This window comes from Callorhinus ursinus, unplaced genomic scaffold (genome assembly GCF_003265705.2).
Source record: "Callorhinus ursinus isolate GAN/ISIS: 27379988/994484 unplaced genomic scaffold, GSC_fseal_2.0 scaffold29, whole genome shotgun sequence".
NCBI lineage: Eukaryota > Metazoa > Chordata > Mammalia > Carnivora > Otariidae > Callorhinus > Callorhinus ursinus.
In genome coordinates, this window is record NW_027397091.1 from 8,728,914 (window position 1) to 8,752,789 (window position 23,876).

Consider the following 23,876-nt stretch of genomic DNA (forward strand, 5'->3'; position numbering starts at 1 on the left):
GAGTACTCATAACAGAAATTGTATGGCCTCTAAAGCCTAAAATATTTATTATCTGACCCTTTACAGAAAATGTTTGCCAATTCCTGGTCCAAGTGGATAGATGTGTCTTTCAATAGAAGGATCAAATTTGAAAAAAAGAACATATTTTTGGTTTTTGACATATTGAATTTAAGTGCTTTTGAGATATTCAAGTTTTGGAACAGCAAATACATGTTTGGGTATCTGAAGTTCAGGTTTTTGTTTTTTTTTTTTTAAATGGCTCAAATGAGGAATTTAATAATTTCCCATACTCCTTGGAAGAGACTTGTAGCTATGGTAACAAGTTACCATTTTAACCCATTTTAAATCAGCTTAATCAATCAATGATAACATGCTCAGCAGAGAACAGGTTTTTGAAAGCCAGCCAATAAGCAACAGTGTCCCTCTTTTGAAAGACAGTCAGTTGGCAAGAGCTTCACTCCAGGGAACATACTGGAAAGTCAACTAATTCACAGTAGTCTTACCCAAGCAACCTTGCTTCCATAGCTGATGTCAACCTATTCTCTTAACTGCCTACTTCCTAAAAATCCAATGCAAAATCAGTATTCTGCTTTGTTTGGAGAGACTGCATTTAAAAAATCGTAACTCTTCCTTATTTGAGTAATAAATTCAGCTTTGTGTTTCAGTTAATAAATGGTGGTTTCTTCCTTTAACTTAGGCTGAGATTTGTAATGAATGCAATTAAAATGCTTATTGCAACAAGTAACCTTACTAATCTCATACTCTTTTTTTTTTCCAAGTAGGCTCCATGCCCAATGTGGGGCTTGAACTCATGACCCTAAGATCCAGAGTTGCATACTCTACAAACTGAGCCAGCCCAATACCCTGCTAGGCCGGGATTTTTTTTGTTTTGTTTTGTTTTGTTTTTAAGTAAAGACCTTAAATGCATAAATAGATGTGGCCATAGGAGAATGACTGTTTAGGGAGAAGACAGTAAATGAGAAGTCAAGAGCAGCCAGGATGAAGTAATATAAACCTCAACATTTAATAAATATGTAAAGGAGGAGAATATTACCAAGGAGACAATGAAGAATAGGCCATGGAGATATGAGGAAAATCAAGAATATATGCTCCCATAAAACTGAAGGTTGATAAAACCATATTTTAAGAGGGAGGCAATAGAAGAGAAACCAGCAAGTTAGACTGAGAATGACCAAAGGAAAAGAAAAAAGGAAAAACCAAGAGAGTAGTCCAATAGAAACCAAGAAAGAGGAAAGTTTTACAAAAGGAGTACATACTAACTGCACAGGACAAGAAATAAAATTGAAAGTAGTCAACAGGTTTTAGGAACTAGGATATCACTGACTTTTTTTCATGGAGAATGGGGCCAGAAATCTAACTATAATAGGTTTAAAAGGTGAACTCGGAGATTTTCCATTAAACGTGGTGGGTTGAACATGATCCATTTGTTACTTATTATGTGAGAGAAAAGAACTTACTTTCCACATTATGTTTCCTATAATGAGAGTAAAGAAGCTAAAAACTGGTACTGTAGGAATACAACACAGGATAGGATACAACATGACAACTGTCAACAAATTTTTGGAAGATGAGAAGCACATGGAAAAGTCAACAGAATATGAAAAGTAAACAGCAGTTGCTTATATGTGCAAAAAAGAAAAAAGTCACTTCAATATGGTTTGTGGCCCCCAAATATTAATATGTTAAAATCCTAATGTCCAATGTGAAGGGATTAGGCGGTAAGGCCTTTGGGAGGTGCCAAGGTCACCAGGGCAGAGCCCTCAGGAATGGGATTAGTGCTCTTATACAAGAGACACCAAACAGCTCTCTAGCTCCTCGCACCACGTGAGTATACAACAAGGAGTCTGGGAAGAAGAGGGTCCTCATTTGACCATGCTAGCACCCTGGTCTTGGACTTCCCAGAACTGTGAGAAATGACTTCCTGTTGTTTATAAACCACCCAGTCTGTGGTATTTTGTTATGGCAGCTTCAATGGACTAAGACAAATATGGAACCAAGAAAAGGCTCAGAAATTGGTCATAATATGGGCAAAAAAACGTGTATATGTGAAACAGCTAGATCAAGTAAAAGTCGTCATACTAAGTGATGAAATCTCCAAGCTCCCTTGATTATATATGGGTGCTAGAATGCTGGGGCCTAGATATATATACACAAGTTGGAATTTTATTTTGTTTCCAAAAAAATACCAGATACTGCCATTTGAACCTCCTCCACCCAGATGGACAGGTCCCTGCCCAAACAATGACCAGCTGACAAAGTCTATCCATACCACAGAGTTTCCAAAAACCTAATGGGTAACTCATTCGTAAATGCAAATGAACAAGAAAAAAAAAAAACCACTAGTCACTTGAGGAAAGCCACCAATACAGCAGAGAGAGGCCAACACAAAACAAAGAGGAAATATATTATGTCCAAGAAGCAGGAACAGGGATAGGAAAAGAGGCTCAATGGGAACATACTTTTGGAGAGGACTACGTGAAGAACGAACGTGTCTGAGAATGGGAACTCAAGGGGGGCGGGGCTGTGAATTAAGAGAATGTTGTTTTTCATTATTGTCAACGTAGACTATTTGACTTAAATTTTTACCTATATTTTAATTTAACAAGAATAGGAAATATTAAAAGTAAGTTATTTAGACACAGGATGTGTGGACAAAGACTATAAATAGTCTTTTCAAGGATTTTTGCTTAAAAGTACAAAAAAGATAGTACTACAGTAGTAAGAAAGGTGCAGGACCATGGAAGGTTTTCTATTTTATTATTTTAAGTAAGATAAATGTGAGTGTACTTACAGGTTTGGAGGAAGAATGAAAAGAAGAAAGACCATCAAAACAGATAACAGAGCAAGGAGATGGGAGATAATGTGGGGAGGTAACAGGATCCACAATGCAGGCTGAAGGCTGAACTTTGAGACAAGCTATTCTCCCCTCTGAACTGAAAGAGTAGAACAGTGAAAGAGTTTATAACTGATGACTTCCATTTTCTCAGTAAAGGAAAAACAAGGTCGAAAATCAAGGTCACCTTGCAGCAAGTGACATCAGTGAAGGGCAAACAGGTAGGTGAGAATGAGAACAGTGCCAACAGCTCAGAACATCCTTGTAGCTGAAGAAGCTAGAGTTTTGTAAAAGAATTTCACAGCCAAAATGTAGGCTCATTGGAGATCATAATTTGTAGTAACAGAGGTCTACACAGCTGAATGACTTTAGATGGTTATTTATCTGCTACTTTCTAGGAAGGGTAAACAGAATTGATTCTGACTGGCAAAACCAAGAGAATGTGAGGGGACCACAAGTGTTTCACTGGAGAGGTGGGCCACAGAAGGAAGGAAATAGTGGACTTAAAAGAAATAAAAGGAGTTAAACAATTAGAAGTCTCAGGGCATTTAGAAAATCTTTATTATAGGAAATACAAAAAAAAAAAACAAAACATATGAACAATTATAGTCAGAAACTGGAATACTGGAGTTTAAGGTTTCCCAACCCATGCCCAGGTCCTGAAAGGAATCCTAGCAGAGGATGTTTCAAGCAGTGGGATGGAGATTGTTGGAGTATAAGAAGAATTTCTCCACATGGATCAGGAAGAGATCAGGATGATGGTTGATCACTGAGGGCGACAAAGGAAGACAGTAAACCAGATATCAAAACTTGAGGAACCACGGGGTCATTTAGTTACATGGGGTGGGGCACAGAGGAGGACGGATGCCTGAAGGTAAAAGCATAAGGATCTATAGGTAATAAAAGGCACCAATAGCTTTTTAAACATTTCTAAATCTTCCTGTCTTTTTACTCTGCTGAATGTGGTTACCTGGCCAGACCAGCCAAAGAATCCAGTGTCACTATAAAAGCAAGTTGGATGAAAGAATTGCTGCCAAAGGAAACTATCACGAGAAAAATGCTGGAGATAGTACAAGAGAATCCAAGTCAGCCATAAAAAATGTACCTGCCCAAATGCTTAGGGCCAAGACAAAATCAGGATGGGCCCAACAGAAGGTAATCAGGATACCAGGGCCAAATCAAAGAGAATAGCTCCTTTTAATTCTAATTTTAATAGACATGTAGGCTTGGGAAATATGAAGGCTCCCTATTGAATTAGAAGCATACAGTGATCTTAACAGCATGACAAAAAAAAAAAAATATGCATAGGAGCAGGCGTAGATGGCTAGGAAACAAATCTGGACAGTGCGGAAGGGACCAGAGCAAAGCCTACTCCAGACTGACTAACCTATTGATGTTGGTAAGAAGACCAATTGGGGGTATGGCGCTGACCCTTGAGGGCTGTTTTGCATTTGCCTATGAGCACAGCATGGAAGCTTTTGCAATGGTGGTAAGGGTATTCTCAGAATGTGTTTCCTGCCTTCTCTTCTCTAATATCAAATGTTGAGTGTTTTCCAGCTCCTGTTGTGTGTCACACCATGAAGACTCCTCTTGTTTATTATTTCCTCCTCTGTCTTCCTGGCTCCTTGTTTCCCCTTCTCTAAGGGCAGGCTCTTTCTTGGCAATTTTTACCTCTGAATTTGAAGCCCCTCCCCATTTCCTCTGCCTCTCTACTCCCCATATGTGCTTTGATTTATTAACAAATCTCCAGGGAGCCCTGGAACTAAGAAAACTAAAATAATGATTGCTACATTCCTCCTATCTTCCTGAGCCCACAGGCCCTAGACATGAACTGCCTAACTATTCACAGAAAGTTATTTTAGGGAGTGAATTTGGGGCCACTGTGAAATTCCAGTGGCTTCAGTTTCCTCACAACGTTTGGATATTCAAGCTTTTTAGACAGGACTGTGTAACGCTGTGCAGCTTAAGAGTTTCTGGAGTTATAATCATGGGTCTACCTCTAATGCCCTGTGTTAGAGCAAGACTCCAAACCTCTCTGTGCTACAAAATGGGGAGCACAAAAATAACCATCCTTGAAGAGCTGTGGTCAATAAGAGCTCATAAACACTGATACAAAACAGGCAGGATTTGGATATAGGAATGGGGTGCCTGAGGAATGCTAAATAAAATGATGTAGTGAACAGTCCAAGAATTGAGAACTCAGAGCAGTCTGCCAAAAAAATACTAATGTCCATCATTCATATAGAGTCAGGGCTTCTCAGAGGCATAATTCTGCTTAGGAACACAATACTCCATAAGCCTCCACCTTCCCTCCATTTGGGATCTCTTTTCCAACCTTTGGAACAGCAATACCCTTTTTATTCCTACTGAAAAAAAAGAGGCCTGGACCTTTCCATCTCTATACTACCCACCCCAGCAACAATTTGCATTCCTCCCTAACTTTCCCCTGATTCCTTCTCTCCAAATTTGATCTGGCCTATGTGCAAACCTCCAGGACTTATATGTCTGCCAGTAACAGCAGATAGCAAGGGGATTAATAGGGGCTATAATCCTAGCAAAGTGTTTTATTAGGTCTAAGTAGCAATGTCTCAACTCAGTACAACTATGTAGATTCTCACAAATTGCCCTCAAGTGTTGACTAATCCTGAACATTTCAAGCAAAGTAACCATCTCACTGTGTAAAGGGGAGATTTTAGGTAATTTGGGGCTTTCAAGCATACTTAAATTGGCATTATTAAAGCAGTTGCTAATTCTACCTACATCCTTGAAGGAGGGCCATCCATTAATAAAAGAAATCAATATCTAAGGGCAAAGTTTCTACCTTACTTCAAAAGAATATACCAAGACAACTTTATCTCCCATATCCAACCAAGCAAGAGGCACCTCTTTGATCTTGACCCAACTTCTTAATATTTTAGGTAATGCAGATAAAGTCAACTTTCAACAATCTACAGGTGGATTATCTGCAAATCTGGTTTTTACCTTCTAATGTTGACACTGTCCTTTTTGTCTACTTAAGCCCTCTAAAAAGCATTACTGTTGCTTCTGTTTACTCTCATTTCCTGCATGCAATAATGATAATTCCTAACACTTGTTTGACATTTTATGATTTTTGAGATACTTTCACATGCATTACCTTATTTGATGTAGCTTCTAACTAATCTGTAGCTGAAAGGAAATTCTTTGAAATAACATTTTGTCATAAGATTTTTCTTGGAAAGGTATATGCTAACATGTTGGAAGCTGATGAAGAAAGTAAAATATATTTGACATCATGCTGGTCTTCTGCACAGGTCTGAGTGGTGTCTGTGACTATCCTAACTCCAAATGTGGAAGAGGGGAAAACAAGCAGATAGAAACTGCCACCCTCCAGTTCCTCCTAGCACTGTCCTAATGATGGGCTTAAATCCTAGAACATCTCCCATTTTCAAAGGCAAGATCAAAGGCACACTGAAAGGTGGGTTTGAGCCCTTCTATTTATGGTCAATTGACTTTCAACAAAAGTAACAAAGCACATCAGTGGGGACAGGATAGTCTTCTAACAAATGGTGATAGGACAACTGGATAGTGATATACCAAAAGATTAACTGAGACCCTTAACTCACACCATATACAAAAGTTATCTCAAAATAGATCAGACTCCTGAATATAGGAGTTAAACTTATGAAACTTTTAGAGGAAAACATAGGTTTTCTTAGATTTCTTAGGACACTAAAAGCAAGGATATATAACAAAAAAAAAATAAATCGGACTTCACTAAAATTCAAAACTTTTGTGCATCAAAAGATACCATTAAAAAAAAAAGACAAGGTATAGACTGGAAGAAAATATCTACAAATCACCTGATTAAAAAAAAACAACTTATATTCAAAATATACAAAGAACTCTTATACATCAACATATATAAGAAAAACATCCTAATCAGAATGGGGAAAATGTCTGAATAGACATTTTACCAAAGAAGATATACAAGTGGCTAATAGAATATGAAGCATATAAAAAGATGCTCAGCATCATTTGTCATTGGAGAAATAGAAATTAAAACCATAACAGGGGGGAGGAGCAAGATGGCGGAGGAGTAGGAGACCTGGATTTCGTCTGGTCCCAGGAATTCAGCTGGATAGGGATCAAAGCATTCTGAACACCTACGAACTCAACAGGAGATCGAAGATAAGAATAGTAACAACACTCTGAACAGAAAAGCGACCACCTTCTGGAAGGTAGGACATGCGGAGAAGTGAATCTGAGGCGATATTCAGAAAATAGACGGCGACAGAGGGGGCTTCCGTCAGCCGCTACCAGCGAGTGATAGAGCAGCAGAGCACAAAATTGGAACTTGCAGAAGTCGGCTCCACTCAGGGACGTCGCTCCAGTGGCTAAGTGTGGGGTGGAACCCTCACGGAACAGTGTGGTCTCAGGACCCTCGGGGGTCACAGAAAGACCGGGGATGCCTGGGTGCGGCAGAGCTCCCAGGTATCGGGGCGGGGAAGACGGCTGCAGAGAAAGAGCCGATGTGCGGGCTCTCAGCTCAGGGTTGCCATAAACCATGATCTGCGGCACAGTCGGGCCACTGCTCTTCCAGCAGGGACTCAAAAAGCGGCAGATCTGGGGAGACTCCCCTTCCTCCCCCAGGGGGAGTGGCGCAGGAGCACACTGCAGGGATCTGCTGGGTTTGGAGACTCCACACGGGGTCTGTGCCAGAGAGAGAAATGCTCTGTCGGGCACCTGGGTGGCTCAGATGGTTAAGTGTCTGCCTTCGGCTCAGGTCATGATCCCAGGGTCCTGGGATCGAGTCCCGCATTGGGCTCCCTGCTCCTTGGGAGCCTGCTTCTCCCTCTGCTTCTCTCTCTGTCTCTGTCTCTCATGAATAAATAAATAAAATCTTAAAAAAATAAAGAAATGCTCTGTCACAGGCCAGGTGAGCATGCAGTAGGGGCGAGACCGGGGAGACGGGAGTGACTGTTTTTCTCTGAGGGCTCACTGAGGAGTGGGGGCCAAGTTCTCGGCTCCTCTGGGGCGGAGACTGGGAGGCCGCCATCTTCACTCTCATCTTCCAAAGCTGTACAGAAAGCTTGCAGGGAACAAAAGCTCCCAAGAGCGAACCCCAGCGGATTACTTAGCCTGGACTGGGCAAGGGCGGTGCGATTCCACCTCCGGCAAAGACTTTTGGGAACCACGGCAAGAGGTCCCTCCCCAAGAAGATCAGCCAGAACAGCCAGCCAAGACCAAGTTTACTGATCAATGAGAATGGCAGAACGCCAGTGCTAGAGGATTACTGCACATAGAATTCATGGCTTTTTCCCATGATTCTTTAGTCTTTCCAAGTTAATTTTTCTCAACTGTCTTTATTTTCTTTTTGAATTTTTCTTTTTCCCTCTTTCAACCAACATCTTATCAACCCCTTCTTTGAAAAATCTTTTTTATTTTTCATTTTAGAGTCATATTCTATCCCTTCATAGTAGTTAACCCTATTTTTGGTGTGTGTGTGTGTGTGTATGTGGATATATACACATATATATATGTTGTTCTCCCTTTAAAATTTTGAGATACAGTTTCTTCTAAGACACCAAAATATACCCTAAATCTCTAGTGTATGGCTTGGTTCTAGTCTCCTGCCTGATCACATTCTCTCCCTTTTTTTTTTTAAACCTCTTTCTTTTTTCAACCAGCTACTTATCAATTCCTTTTATAAAATCTTTTATAATTTTCATCCTTACAGTCATATTCCATCCCTTCACTGCATTAACACTTTTTCTGTACATATGTAAGTTTTTCTTTCTTTAAAATTTTGGGAGGCACTTTCTTCTCACAGACCAAAATAAACCCAAAATATAGTGTGTGGCACTGATCTATGCACCAGACTGATCATATTGTTTTGTTTTGCTTTTATTTTTATCTTTTTCTTTTTTTCTTTTTTCTTTCTTTCCCTTTCTTTTCCACTGGTTTCAGGTCATTTCTGATTTGTTTAGAGTATATTTTCTGGGGACGTTGTTACCATGTTAGCATTTTGTTCTCTCATTCATCTGTTCTCCTCTGGACAAAATGAAAAGATGGAAAAAGTCACCTCAACGAAAAGAACAAGAGGCAGTACCGACTGCCAGGGACCTAATCAATACAGACATTAGTAAGATGTCGGAACTAGAGTTCAAAATGATAATTTTAAAGATATGAGCAGTGGGCGCCTGGGTGGCTCAGTTGATTAAGCGACTGCCTTCGGCTCAGGTCATGATCCTGGAGTCCCGGGATCGAGTCCCGCATCAGGCTCCCTGCTCAGCGGGGAGTCTGCTTCTCCCTCTGACCCTCTTCCCTCTTATTCTCTCTATCTCTCATTCTCCCTCTCGCAAATAAATAAATAAAATCTTTAAAAAAAATAAATAAAGATATGAGAAGGGCTTGAAAAAAGCATGAAGATATTAGAGGCACCCCTTCTGGAGAACTAAAAAAACTAAAATCTAACCAAGTCGAAATCAAAGAAGCTATTAAAGAGGTGTAATAAAAAATGGAGGCTCTATCTGCTAGGATAAATGAGGCAGAAGAGAGAATTAGTGATACAGAAGACCAAATGATATAAAATAAAGAAGCTGAGAAAAAGAGAGAGAAACTATTACTGGATCACGAGGGCAGAATTCGAGAGACAGGTGATACCATAAGATGAAACAACATTAGGATAAATGGGATCCCAGAAGTACAAGAAGGGGGGGGGGCAGAAGGTATACTGGAGCAAATTATAGCAGAGAACTTCCCTAATGTGGGGAAGGAAACAGGCATCAAAATCCAGGAGGCACAGAGAACGCCCTCAAAATCAATAAAAATAGGTCAACACCCCGGCATCTAATAGTACAAATTACAAGTCTCAGAGACAAAGAAAAAATCCTGAAAGCAGCTTGGGAGAAGAGATATGTAACCTACAATGGTAGAAATATTAGATTGGCAACAGACCTATCCACAGAGACCTGGCAGGCCAGAAAAGACTGGCATGATATATCCAGAGTACTAAATGAGAAAAATATGCAGCCAAGAATATTGTACCCAGTTAGGCTGTCATTGAAAATAGAAGGAGAGATAAAACACTTCCAGGACAAACAAAAACTAAAGGAATGTGAAACACGAAACAAGGCCTACAAGAAATATTGAAAGGGGTCCTCTAAGCAAAGACAGAGCCTAAAAGTAACATAAACCATAAAACACAGACAATATACAGTAATAGTCACCTTACAGGAAATACAATGGCACTAAATTCATATCTTTCAATAGTTACCCTGAATGTAAATGGGCTAAATGCCCCAATCAAAAGACACAGGCTATCAGATTGGATTAAAAAAAAAAAAGACCCATTGATATGCTGTCTGCAAGAGACTCATTTTAGACCCAAAGACACCCCCATATTGAAAGTGAGGGGGTAGAAAACTATTTACCATGCTAACGGACACCAAAAGGAAGCTGGGGTGGCAATCCTTGTATCAGAAAAATTAGATTTTAAAACAAAGACTGTAATAAGAGATGAGGAAGGACACGATATCCTACTTAAAGGGTCTATCCAACAAGATCTAATAACTGTAAATATCTATGCCCCTAACATGGGAGCAGCCACTTATATAAGCCAATTAATACCAAAAGCAAAGAAACACATCGACAACAGTACAATAATAGTGGGAGACTTTAACACCCCCCTGACTGAAAGGGACAGATCATCTAAGCAAAAGATCAACAAGGAAATAAAGACTTTAAATGACACATTGGACCAAATTAACTTCACAGATATATTCAGAACATTCCATCCCAAAGCAACGGAATACACATTCTTCTCTAGTGCCCATGGAACAGTCTCCAGAATAGATCACATCCTAGGTCACAAAGCAGGCATCAACCGGTACCAAAAGACTGTGATCATTCCCAGCATATTTTCAGACTGCAATGCTTTGAAACTAGAACTCAACCACAAGAAGAAAGTTGGAAAGAACTTCATACATGGAGGCTAAAGAGCATCCTACTAAAGAATGAATGGGTCAACCAGGAAATTAAAGAAGAATTAAAAAAATTCATGGAAATGAATGAAAATGAAAACACAACTGTTCAAAATCGGGATGCAGCAAAGGCAGTCCTAAGAGGAAAGTATATAGCAATAGAAGCCTTTCTCAAGAAACAAGAAAGGTCTCAAATACACAACCTAACCCTACACCCAAAGGAGCTGGAAAAAGAACGGCAAATAAAGCCTAAACCCAACAGGAGAAGAGAAATAATAAATATCAGAGCAGAAATCAACGAAATAAAAACCAAAAGAACAACAGAACAGATCAACAAAACTAGGAGATGGTTCTTTGAAAGAATTAAGATTGATAAACCCTTGGCCAGACTTACCAAAAACAAAAGAGAAAGGACCCAAATCAACAAAACCATGAAAGAAAGAAGAGCGTTCACAACCAACACCAAGTAAATACAATTATAAGAATATATTATGAGCAACTACATGCCAGCAAATCAGATAATCTGGAAGAAATGGATGCATTCTAGAGATGTATCAACTACCAAAACTGAACCAGGAAGAAAGAAAAAACCTGAACAGACCTATAACCAGTAAGGAAATTGAAGCACTCATCAAAAATCTCCCAACAAACAAAAGCCCAGGGCTTCCCAGGGGAATTCTACCAAACATTTCAAGAGGAATTAATACCTATTCTTCTGAAACTGTTCCAAAAAATAGAAATGGAAGGAAAATTTCCAAACTTGTTTTATGAGGCCACCATTACCTTGATCCCCAAACCAGACAAAGATCCCATCAAAAAGGAGAATTACAGACCAATATCCTTGATGAACATGGATGCAACAATTCTCCACAAAATACTAGCCAATAGGATCTACCAGTACATTAAAAGGATTATTCACCATGACCAAGTGGGATTTATCCCTGGGCTGCAAGGTGGTTCAACATACACAAATCAATCAATGTAATACAATAATCAAAGAAAGAACAAGAACCATATGATCCTCTCAATAGATTCAGAAAAAGCATTTGACAAAGTACAGCATCGTTTCTTAATCAAAACTCTTCAGAGTATAGGGATAGAGGGTATATACCTCAATTTCATAAAAGCCATCTATGAAAAACCCACAGTGAATATCATTCTCAATGGGGAAAAACTGAGAGCTTTCCCCCCTAAGGTCAGGAACACGGCAGGGATGCCCACTATAACCACTGCTATTCAACATAGTATTAGAAGTTCTAGCCACAGCAATCAGACAACAAAAAGAAATCAAAGGCATCCAAATTGGCAAAGAAGTAGTCAAACTCCCACTGCTTGCAGCTGATATGATACTTTATGTGGAAAACCCAAAAGACTCCACCCCAAAACTGCTAGAACTCATACAGGAATTCAGTGAAGTGGCAGGATATAAAATCAATGCGCAGAAATCAGTGGCCTTCCTATACACCAACAACAAGACAGAAGAAAGCAATTAAGGAGTCGATCCCATTTACAATTGCACCCAAAACCATAAGATACCTAGGAATAAATCTAACCAAAGAATCAAAGGATCTGTACTCAGAAAACTATAAAATACTCAGGAAAGAAATTGAGGAAGACACAAAGAAATGGAAAAACGTTCCATGCTCATGGACTGGAAGAACAAATACTGTGAAGATGTCAATGCTACCTAGAGCAATCTACACATTCAATCCAATCCCTATCAAAATACCATCCACTTTTTTCAAAGAAATGGAACAAATAATCCTAAAATTTGTATGGAACCAGAAAAGACCCTGAATAGACAGAGGAATGTTGAAAACGAAAAGTAAAGCTGGCGGCATCCCAATTCCGGACTTCCAGCTCTATTACAAGGCTGTCATCATCAAGACGGTATGGTTCTGGCACAAAAACAGACACATAGATCAATGGAACAGAATAGAGAGCCCAGAAATGGACCCTCAACTTCATGGTCAACTAATCTTTGACAAAGCAGGAAAGAATGTCCAATGGAAAAAAGACAGTCTCTTCAACAAATGGTGTTGGGAAAACTGGACAGCCACATGCAGAAGATGGAACCTGGACCATTTCCTTATACCACACACAAAAATAGACTCAAGATGGTTGAAAGACCTCAATGAGAGACAGGAGTCCATCCAAATCCTAAAGGAGAACACAGGCAGCAACCTCTTCGACCTCAGGCACACCAACTTCTTCCTAGAAACATCACCAAAGGCAAGGGAAGCAAGGGCAAAAATGAACTTTTGGCACTTCAGCAAGATAAAAAGCTTTTGCACAGCAAAAGAAACAGTCAACAAAACCAAAAGACAACCGACAGAATGGGAGAAGATATTTGCAAATGACATATCAGATTAAGAGCTAGTATCCAAAATCTATAAAGAACTTTTTAAATTCAACACCCAAAGAACAAATGATCCAATCAAGAAATGGGCAGAAGACATGAACAGACATTTTTCCAAAGAAGACATCCAAATGGCTAAGAGACACGTGAAAAAGTGCTCAGCATTGCTCAGCATCAGGGAAATCCAAATCAAAACCTCTGAGATACCACCTCACACCACTCAGAATGGCTAAAATTAACAAGTCAGGGAACGACAGATGTTGGCGGGGATGCGGAGAAAGGGGAACCCTCCTACACTGTTGGTGGGAATGCAAGCTGGTGCAACCACTCCGGAAAACAGTATGGAGGTTCCTCAAACAGTTGAAAATAGAGCTACCATATGACCCAGCAATTGCACTACTGGGTATTTACCCCAAAGATACAAATGTACGGATCCGAAGGGGTACATGCACCCCGATATTTATAGCAGCAATGTCCACAATAACCAAACTGTGGAAAGAGCCAAGATGTCCATTGTCAGATGATCAGATAAAGATGTGGAGTGTGTGTGTGTGTGTGTGTGTGTGTATACACACACACATACACAATGGGCTATTATGCAGCCATCAAAAGGAACGAGATCTTGCCATTTGCAATGACATGGATAGAACTGGATGGTATTATGCTGAGCGAAATAGGTCAATCTGAGAAAGACATGTATCATATGACCTCACTAATATGAGGAATTCTTAATTTCAGGGAACAAACTGAGGGTTGCTGGAATGGTGGGGCGTGGGAGGGATGGGGTGGCTGGGTGATATACATCGGGGAAGGTATGTGCTATCGTGAATTGTGTAAGGCTGTTGAATCACAGACCTGTACCTCTGAAACAAATAATACATTTTATGTTAAAAAAAAAGAAGAAGAAGAAGAAGAAGATAGCAGGAGGGGAAGAATGAAGGGGGGGAATCGGAGGGGGAGACGAACCATGAGAGACGATGGACTCTGAAATACAGACTGAGGGTTCTAGAGGGGAGGGGGTGGGGGGATGGGTGTTAAGGAGGGCAGGTTCTGCATGGAGCACTGGGTGTTATACACAAACAATGAATCATGGAACACTACATCAAAAACTAATGATGTAATATATTGTGATTAACATAACAATAAAAAAATAACAAAATGTCATTTCACATCCAGTAGGATGGCTAAGATTGTTTAGAAAATAACAAATGTTGAGGATATAGAGAAACAGGAACCTTATAGGTTACTGATGAGAACACAAAATAAATTAGAAGAGCCACTCTGGAAAACAGTTTGGCAGCTTCTTATGAAGCTTTAATTTACTACATGGCCCAGCAACTCCACCCCTACTTATCTCCTCAAGAGAATTAAAAACATGTCCATGCACACACACAAAAGACTTGGGCTCCAGGGTTCATAATAGGATTATCATTTAAGATGGAATCAAACCTATTGTCTGCCAACTGGTAAATAGACTAAAAGAAATGCAGAGCCATACAATGGAATACTATTTAGCAATAAGACGGGATGTAGTTCCAATTCTACACCATGGATAAACTTCAAAAACATATACAATGTGAAAGAACACAGATGCAAAAAGGCCAAATATTGTACAATTCTATTCATGTGAAATGTTGAGAACAGGCAAATCTATAGAAACAAAAAGTAAATTAATAATTGCCTGGAGTTAGGGCAAAGGAAGGGGTTTAGGAGTGGGATGGGGATTAACTGTAAATAGATAGGAGGGATCTTATTGGTGTGATAAAAATGCTTTAGGAGTGGATTATAATGATTGTTGCACAACTCACTAAATTTACTGAAAATCATAATACAGATGAATCTTATGGAGTAAATTATATCTCAATAAAATTGTTTAAAAATGCATTAAGAGTTATAATCAAATTTCTATTTTCCATTTGATTTAGGAGAAAAGCCATATGCAAAATCCCAAACTCTAGACTACCTAAGGAGATTTGTCATCGCACTTTGCTTTAAAGCATGTTTTCTGAATCATAATTGAATGTAAATTTCCCCAGATTCAGTTTATTCACTTCCCACAAAATTATCATGGGAGGAAAACCTCATTCAAAAGAAACTTGGAATTAACCCCCTTTCCTTTACCCTTCTCTGTCTTGCCTGCTCAATTGTTCTCAGCTCCCAACCACTGTGGGTTTCTCGAACACGTCAAGCAAAGGGGATCTATTAACTTGCAGACTTTGAGCAGAGAGATTTAGATGTTTGTGGTTCAAAGTTTAAGCAACCTGATATGCTCCAAGTTTCATGGGGCTTGGAGATGTTTATTCTAGTTTCAGTTTTCTCATGAAATCTGGGGTCATGACATAACTCACCTATCTAGTTTTCCTTAGGCTTTTATTTAATGATGCAGTCCTCACCTGCAAACTAATATAGATCAGTTCTTCCCTAGGCAGGTATAGATTTATTAAGGTATAAAAATATGACTAAGAACTTTCAGCAGCAGAAATAAACTGCATTATATATAACATATTAAAATAAGATATATATACACACACAATTTTTCAGATGTTCGTGGATGTTTTGTGATTAATACAAGGTTATTAAAATGTTATTGAATTCATTTTAGATTTGTATTTAAGCTCATAGATTTATTTTTGTGGGGAGTGATCATATATATATATATTCTAATACCCCCAAAATTTGGAACCACTAAATATTTTTTTTAAAGATTTTATTTATTTGACAGAGAGAGAGATCACAAGTAGACAGGCAGGCAGGCAGGCAGAGGGAGAGGGAGAAGCAGGCTCCCTGCTGAGCATGGAGCCCGATGCGGGCTCGATCCCAGAACGCTGGGATCATTCCCTGAGCCAAAGGCAGACACTTAACCAACTGAGCCACCCAGATGCCCCTGGAACCACTAAATATTTCTAAAGTCGCTTTCATCCCTAATTCATGCCTTTAGGCTTCTCTGATATATTCAAGTTAGACTGCATAAAGGTGATGTGACAGTAACAAAATTTTCAACTAAGTATAGAGTTAGAAGTTTTCTCAATGAATGTGACATTATGCCAGTTGGGTTTCTAGTTTAAATCTCTTTCATTACTGAACAAATAAGGAAATGTTTACAATACCTAGTTAGGATATCCAAACCAAGTGGCAATCGGCTGGTTTGAACACTAAAATTCTACCTTGGAAATAAGGGGACATTCTAGTCGGCATGGCAGACAGATTTCTTCCAAGATTCCCAACCCCTGGGGTACATGCTCTGTATAATCCCACCCGCTTGAGTATGAGCAGGAGATATGAATATGACAGAATACCACTCTATAGTTAACTATGTTCTATGGAAAAAGTAAAGGGATTTTGTAGATCTAATTAAGGTCCCTAATTATTTGACTAAGTTAATCATAAGGAAAATTATTCTGGTGAACCTGACCTAACCAGGTAAGTCACTGAAAAGAGGAAATACAGGAGTGTCTAGGTGGTTCAGTTGGTTAAGCGTCCAACTCTTGATTTCCGCTCAGGTCATGATCTCAACGTTGTGAGATCAAGCCCCACACTGGGCTCTGCACTCAACCGGGAATCTGCTTGAGAGTCTCTCTCTCTCTCTCTCTCTCTCTCCCCCCCCCCCCACACACGCTCTCTAAAAAAAATAAATAAATCTAAAAAAAAAAAAAAAAAAAAAAAAAAGAGGATGTACAGATCAGAAAAGGAAGAAGCCAGAAGAAACACTGTCCTGTTGGTTTTGAAGACACAAATGTTGTGGAGAGAGTTACCTGGGAGGGAAAAGTGGGAGCCCTCTAGTTGCTGAGGATCTTGGGTCCACAAGTGTAAGGGCTGAATTTAGCCAACAACCTGTGAACTTGCAAGAGGACCTTAGATGAGATGGCAGCCCTCACACCTTGATTTCACCCAGGTGAGAACCTTAGCAGAGGACCCAGTTAACCCAGGTCTGGACTCCTCACCCACAGAAACGAGCTAATACTTCTATGTTGTCTTAAGCCACTAAATTAGTGGTAATTTTTTAGAGAATGATAGAAAGTTACTATAGTCAGATTCCATAGAACAGAACAAAGACCGGTGTTCCTGAAGGGAAGCCCACCTCTATTCCACTCCCTTTCAATCCACTGTCCATGGTTGAAGGTCAGAAGTCCTGCCTGACCAAGGCACACCGCAGTATCTTCAGTGGCCAGTACTGGAGTTGCCTAAGAAGGCCTCGGCTCTCAGTGTGGCAGTTGTCAGTGAATGACACATAGTAGGGAGTTGGGAGTGGGGGATGGGGGGCAATGGTACATAGAAACTAGAAACAAAACGTATTTCCACCTCTCTGGGCCACAGGCTATCATAGGGAGTGGCAGGACTCCATGATCATGTGGAACTCCCCTGAAAAAGTCCCTTTACACACCACCCTGAGGAACAAATACACTTCTGCCTTACAGTAGCATAGCTTGGAAGAGCAGATTGGAGCTTCTTCCTAGAAGAGCAGAGTGGTCCCTCTGTTGACTTGGTGACTTCCCTCTAGAAAGAGCAGCAGCTGGTACCTTGCAGTAACTAAAAACAAAATTTCTGCTTGACCAGGCATGCTGATTCTATGATATTGTCCCTGCCCCCTCGGCCTTACCCCATGCTTTGTTCCCTAAAGGAAACGGGTGATTCTTATTCCAGTAGCTTTAGAGAAACTCAGCTCATTACAAGCTTATGACCCATCCGCTAGCTCAGACAGACATTCCCTCCTGTCCCTTCCCTGGGTCTCTTAGTGGCCCACAGCTGCCCCAGCTAGGGCAGCCTTGCAGGGATGACAGCCAGCATCCTGAAGGACAGAGGCAGGGTCCTGGCGGCTGGCCCATTTCAGCATAATTATCCCGCCTGGGTTTTTGCCCATTATAACGAATTGTTTTGGAGGAAAAGATCAAACAGCAGGGAAAGCCTCACGAGGAAGAACACATCTGTTAAGAACTCCCACTGAAGAGGTTATAAAGCATTTTTGTTTACTAAATCTTTCAAGTCTGAAACTGGTTCAAGGGCAACATAGCTAGCTGCCTTGTTTTAGTAAAGAGAGAATGGAAGACAGAAAGGGAGAGAGAGAGAGATTGGAAACCAGACCTAATAAGCCACCAAAACTAATTGAAAAATCACACACTCTCTCTCTCTCTCTCTCTCTCAGAAAGTCATAAGTAATTACAGGGACTTCTGTGCAGCATAAATACCTAAAACAGGTTTATAAATATTACAAATACACATCTTTAAGACTGCCTTATACGTTTAAGATAGGCATATAAGACAAAAAGTTTTCAATAGTGCATAGAAGTGCTTTGTACACATGTAATCCCAATTTAAGATGGTTTCTAAAGATTTTAATTCTTGGCTCCAATACCTGGATCGCAAGAGATTTAAATTAACAAGGTTAAAAATGTGTTTTTGGTGTATGTCCTTGGAATTCACTCTGCCCTCTAGCAAACACTCTTAAGTTTCAGCAATTATATTTGTATTATCCATTGTGATCCTATAAAATCAAATGTATGTTAGAAAAAAAGAGAGGAAAAAGCCTGTAATTTCACAAGATTTTTGGTTCACAGATTGGGCATTTGCTTTATTATACATCACCATATATTAATGCTGAATTTCATTCCTCTAAATGATTATGGTAATACAGTATGATAGAGTTGTTGATTCAGTGGCTATTCTGCAGCACAAATAATACCATGAACATATTGGCTGGAGATGTGAAATCAGACTGGAATTTGTAGGAAGTACAGTTACTCCACAAACCCATAAACAAGATGACTGGGTCCTAAACATGTTGTCCAGAAGCCACAACTGTGCTTTCCTTTCTTCTCCTCTCCATCCTCCTGCCCCTTTCCTCTCTACACACACAAAGACAAATAGTTGTAGAGATTCCCACAAAAGCCCAGGAAACTGGACAGAGAATGACAGGCTTGGGCAAGATGTGGGGGGGTCCCCACTACAGAGTTGGAAATAGGTCTCTTTTTCTTGGGTTTGCATAGAAAGTCCTCTGAATGAGCTTGCAGTGCCCTGTCCCTTACCTTCTCACAGACTGCTAATACAGGCAGGAAAAGTACACACGGAAGGTTTTAGAAGGAGAGGGGAGGACTCTGGGAAATAAACTAAAAAATCAGTGAATCTCCATTTGGAAGACTATAGTCAACTCTTGGTTGCTAGAGGCAAAGAGCAGATCCAAGGCCCAGATAAAGCTTCCTTATGGCTTCCTGACAGCCACAAGTATGGAGCCCAGCTGCCCTTAACTGCTGACTGTCGCTTCAACTGTTCTCTCCCCCAGCAATCACAGACCAAGCTCTGTCAGGAACAAGGGCCTGGGGGGATTTCTCTGCACCGCAGAGGAGGAGGGCATGGGAAGGACAGACATTAGTTTAGCATTTCTCGGGGCCAGAGTGCCTGCATCTCATTAGGAAGTCCTGCCCCTCCCCCCCAGGGGCCCAAGCAGTGTGGACCCAGGCTTATTTGTGTTTTAGTTTTTGAGCAGGACAGAGTGGGTGGTGATCAAACAGTGTTATCTGGAAACTGCCTGGGGCAGAACTATAGGGGGAAAACCTCCCCCGCCACACACTTGGGAGCCTCCCTTCCCCAAAACCTAGACCTTCCTGCCCACTTCTACCTTTGGTCTGAGAATTCTCGCTGCTCTTTAGGATTCAAAAAACTCACAAAGTTGGCACTCTACCAGGCTAGACTTTCACCTTCAAAGAAGATTCTAGAGGCAAGTCTTCTTAACGAAAAGGAATAACTAAGGATCCAAGTTAGACATTGTGGTATCTTGTGGGACACAAAAGTCTTCCAATAAGGGAAAAATCAGTTGATAAACTTGTCGTTACTAAGACAACTCCAAAATTCATACAACTCTTACTAGTCATTTTTAATATTTTTTTCTTTTTTAATACTCAGAGGGTTGTTAGGATACAGACCCATGGGATACCAGAATGCCTTCATTTTGCAAAGAGTAAACTGAGGCTGGAAACAAATACTCAAAACTTAAACTGCATATGTGCATGGTTGTATGTGGTTTTTGTTTTTTAAAGAGTTTATTTATTTGAGAGAGAGTGAAAGCAAGGAAGATCAGAGGGAGAGAGAGAAGCAGATGCGCCTCTGAGAGCCAGGTGCAGGGCTCGATCCCTGCACCCTGAGATCATGACCTGAGCTAAAGGCAGAGGTTTAACCGACTGAGCCACCCTGGCACCCCTGTATGTGTCTTTCTAATAGAAAGCACAGAACCATTAAAATTTGGGAGAAAACTATAGAGAAATTCAGGGGGGAAAAAAACCATAACATCAGTCAAGTATTTCTACTAAAAGCATACTGGTGAATTTTCTTCCCGTCTTAGTTTCTTTGAAATTATTATTAAATTTAGGGTGTTTCTTTAATTATTATTAAAATTAGGTAAAATTTATTTACCAAAAAAATAAAAATATTTTTAAATATATTTTTTTAAGGTCTTATTTATTTATTCATGAGGGACAGACGGAGAGAGAGAGAGAAAGGGAGAGAGAAGCAGAGGGAGAAGCAGGCTCCCAAGGAGCAGGGAGCCCGATGCGGGACTCGATCCCAGGACCCCGGAATCGTGACCTGAGCCGAAGGCAGATGCTTAACCATCTGAGCCACCCAGGCGCCCTGTATTCTTATATTTTAAAATGATGTTAAGAATATGAGCATTCACGTTAACTACTTATTCTGACAAAACGTTTTCATGAATAAACATGACTTCATTTGCTACACAATTCCCCTTTTAACTTTTAGATGGTTTCCCGTGTCACACGAACATAACAAGTACTGTGTTCAAATGTCTGTACAGTATTCCCCATTACCCATGGTTTCACTTCCCATGGTTGCAGTTCCCTGAGGTCAGTCGTGGTCTGGAAGCAGATGCTCCCCCTTCTGATGTATTGTCAGAAGGTAACAGGAGCCTAACACTACATTCCAGTGCCTCCGTCACTCACCTCATTTCATCCCGTCATGTAGGCATTTTATCATCTCACATCATCACAAGGACAGGAAGGGTGAGTTCAGTTCAATATTTTGAGAAAGAGACAAAGACTGCATTCACGTACCTTTTATTACAGTATGTTGTAATTGGTCTATTTTATTAGTTATTGTTAACATCTTACTCTGTTAATTTATAAATTAAACTTTATCACAAGCATGTATACATAGGAAAAAACACACAGAGGGTGAGGTACCATCCATGGTTTCAGGCAACCAATGGCGGTCTTGGACTGTATCTCTCGTGGACAAGAGGGACTATGTGTATATTTTTTGCTTTTTAAAAAAAAAACTGGCTGAACTCAACCAATGCTCTAGAGAATATTTTTAGATTGAGGTTTTTATTAAAAGATATTTGGATGGGCGCCTAGGTGGCTCAGTTGGTTAAGCAACTGCCTTCGGCTCAGGTCATGATCCCAGGGTCCTGGGATCGAGTCCCACATCGGGCTCCCCCTTCTCTGTGGGGAGCCTGCTTCTCCCTCTGCCTCTGCCTGCCACTCCCCCTGCTTGTGCTCACTTTCTCTCTCTGTCAAATAAATAAATAAAAGATATTTGGATGTCAAATAAATAAATAAAAGATGTATTTTAAAAAAAAGATATTTGGATGTTGTTTTTAACGGAGTTCCTTTGAAACTCTTTCATCCACTTGTTTGTATCTTCTTCTCCCTTATGCAGCCACAACTACAGTCTTTACATTTCCACAAATAAACAGATGTTAAAAGTGTACTGTTCTATAGCTGACTGTTGAAAATCTGCTCAGAATATTCAATAAAGACAGCAAATGGAATAAAATTATGAAGTATAATACTGAATTTTTTCTTTAAAAATTGTTTCTAGGGGCATGTGAGTGGCTCAGTCAGCTGGGCGTCTGCCTTCAGCTCAGGTCAAGATCCCGGGGTCCTGGGATGGAGCCCCAGTTGGGCACCCTGCTCAGCTGGGAGTCTGCTTCTTCTCTCCCTTTGCCCCACCCCCTGCTTGTGCACGCACTCTCTCTCACCCTCTCTCAAGTAAATATTAAAAAATAAAAACTGTTTCTATGTTGTTGTTTTTCAGTAACTGCTTACTAGATGAACATAACTAGCCAGAAAACTAGAAGGATCTTCTGTGGGGACACAAATATCTTACATTTAGATATAGAAATAACAGCAATCTTTATACTCGAGCCAAAACTTAAAAGACAGCCAGGCCTAGAATCTGTGACATAAAGACAGGAATATTTTTTACATGCGCGCACACACACACTTCCTCTGCTCCTTGTCTCTGGCCTTCCAGCTTGACCTTGCCTACTTAGACATATGGGCATCCTCTCGGTCTTGTGATGTCACGATTCTGAAGCAGCAGAATACTTCAAACATTAACACTTAGAGAACAGCTAAGGATCTTCCCTTTTAACGTCATTTTTTTAAAGTGAGGAAATATTTCGTCAGCATGTAAACAACTCTTATTTTCTGTCATTGGCATATTCTGTAAACTTCCTCAATCTTGACATTGACCTTGACAAAAAACTATATGCTCGGCTTATTTTTTGTGTTCCTCTTAGCCCTTCTTTTTGCCCCAAGGATAACTCTGTGTCCCAGCATTACAATACATTGTGCACAAAGAAGCTTTATGTCCAGAGAGAAATGAAACATTCCAATGGCTTTTCTTACCAAGTCCAGACACACAGTGACCCCTCGGCACCTCATGTGCAGGCACACAGTTGAAGATGGATAGATAACCTGAAGCAAAACTCAGTCCTGGAATTCATGCAGCTTTGTGACTTTCTGTGTTTAATTTTCAAAGGAATTAAACATTTAGAACATTTATGATCTGTAAAATGTATCCTCTAGAGGTTGAGCCCACAGTTTTTGACCAATAATTCTAGGTGAGAGTAAAATACAACACATGTTGGAAGCAGTGACTGTGAGTACTCCAGAAATGAACAGCCATTTTAACTGAGCTACCTGCATTTGGGCAATTGTCCAAAAGGCTAGGCCCATTTAGTCCTCCCTGCTTTTAAATCTTGCCCTCCCAAAAAAAGCATGAAAGCAAACATTTTTGAAGACCTAGTTTGAGTTGGTATTTTTCTTTACAGTTGCTTTTATTTCCTACCCTACACAGAAGCCTGACTTTCCTGAAAGGGAAGGGAAAACAAGTAAGAAAAAGTAATTGAGAGGAGAACGAGGTCTCAGATAACCACTACTGAAAACCTAGTTTACCTAAGTTCAAATGTGATCAACTGTCGCCATCTGCTGGCTGCATTTCTGAATTTTTTTTCCCCAAAGAACAGGCACATGTGCCATCATCAGGAAAATGTGTGTACACACGCACACAGCAGGCAGGCACTAAATTTTCCAGTATTCTAATTTAGTATATTTTTAAGCACCTATAGGTATTCGAGCTCCCATAGTAATTTGGTAGGGGATTCATTCAATGGAGTGACTGTCACAAATAAGATGAAGTAGAGACTGGGACAAATAACTGCATCAATTAAGGAGAAGTTCTGTTAAAAGACAGGACACAGGCAGTGGTTCATCGGAAGTGGCCTTCCCTGAGGCCTTGTGTATTTCTCCACTTTGACGGGACCACAAATGCAAATGTACCTGTCTCCCTCTACACTTCACTCTTCAGTGTTCAGCACTCCCTGATGGTTTTTGTAGTCAACACAGGAGAGATTTTAACCAATTATACCAAAGTTCTTATTCATGTTCTTTCTGACCACTCAGAATATGCT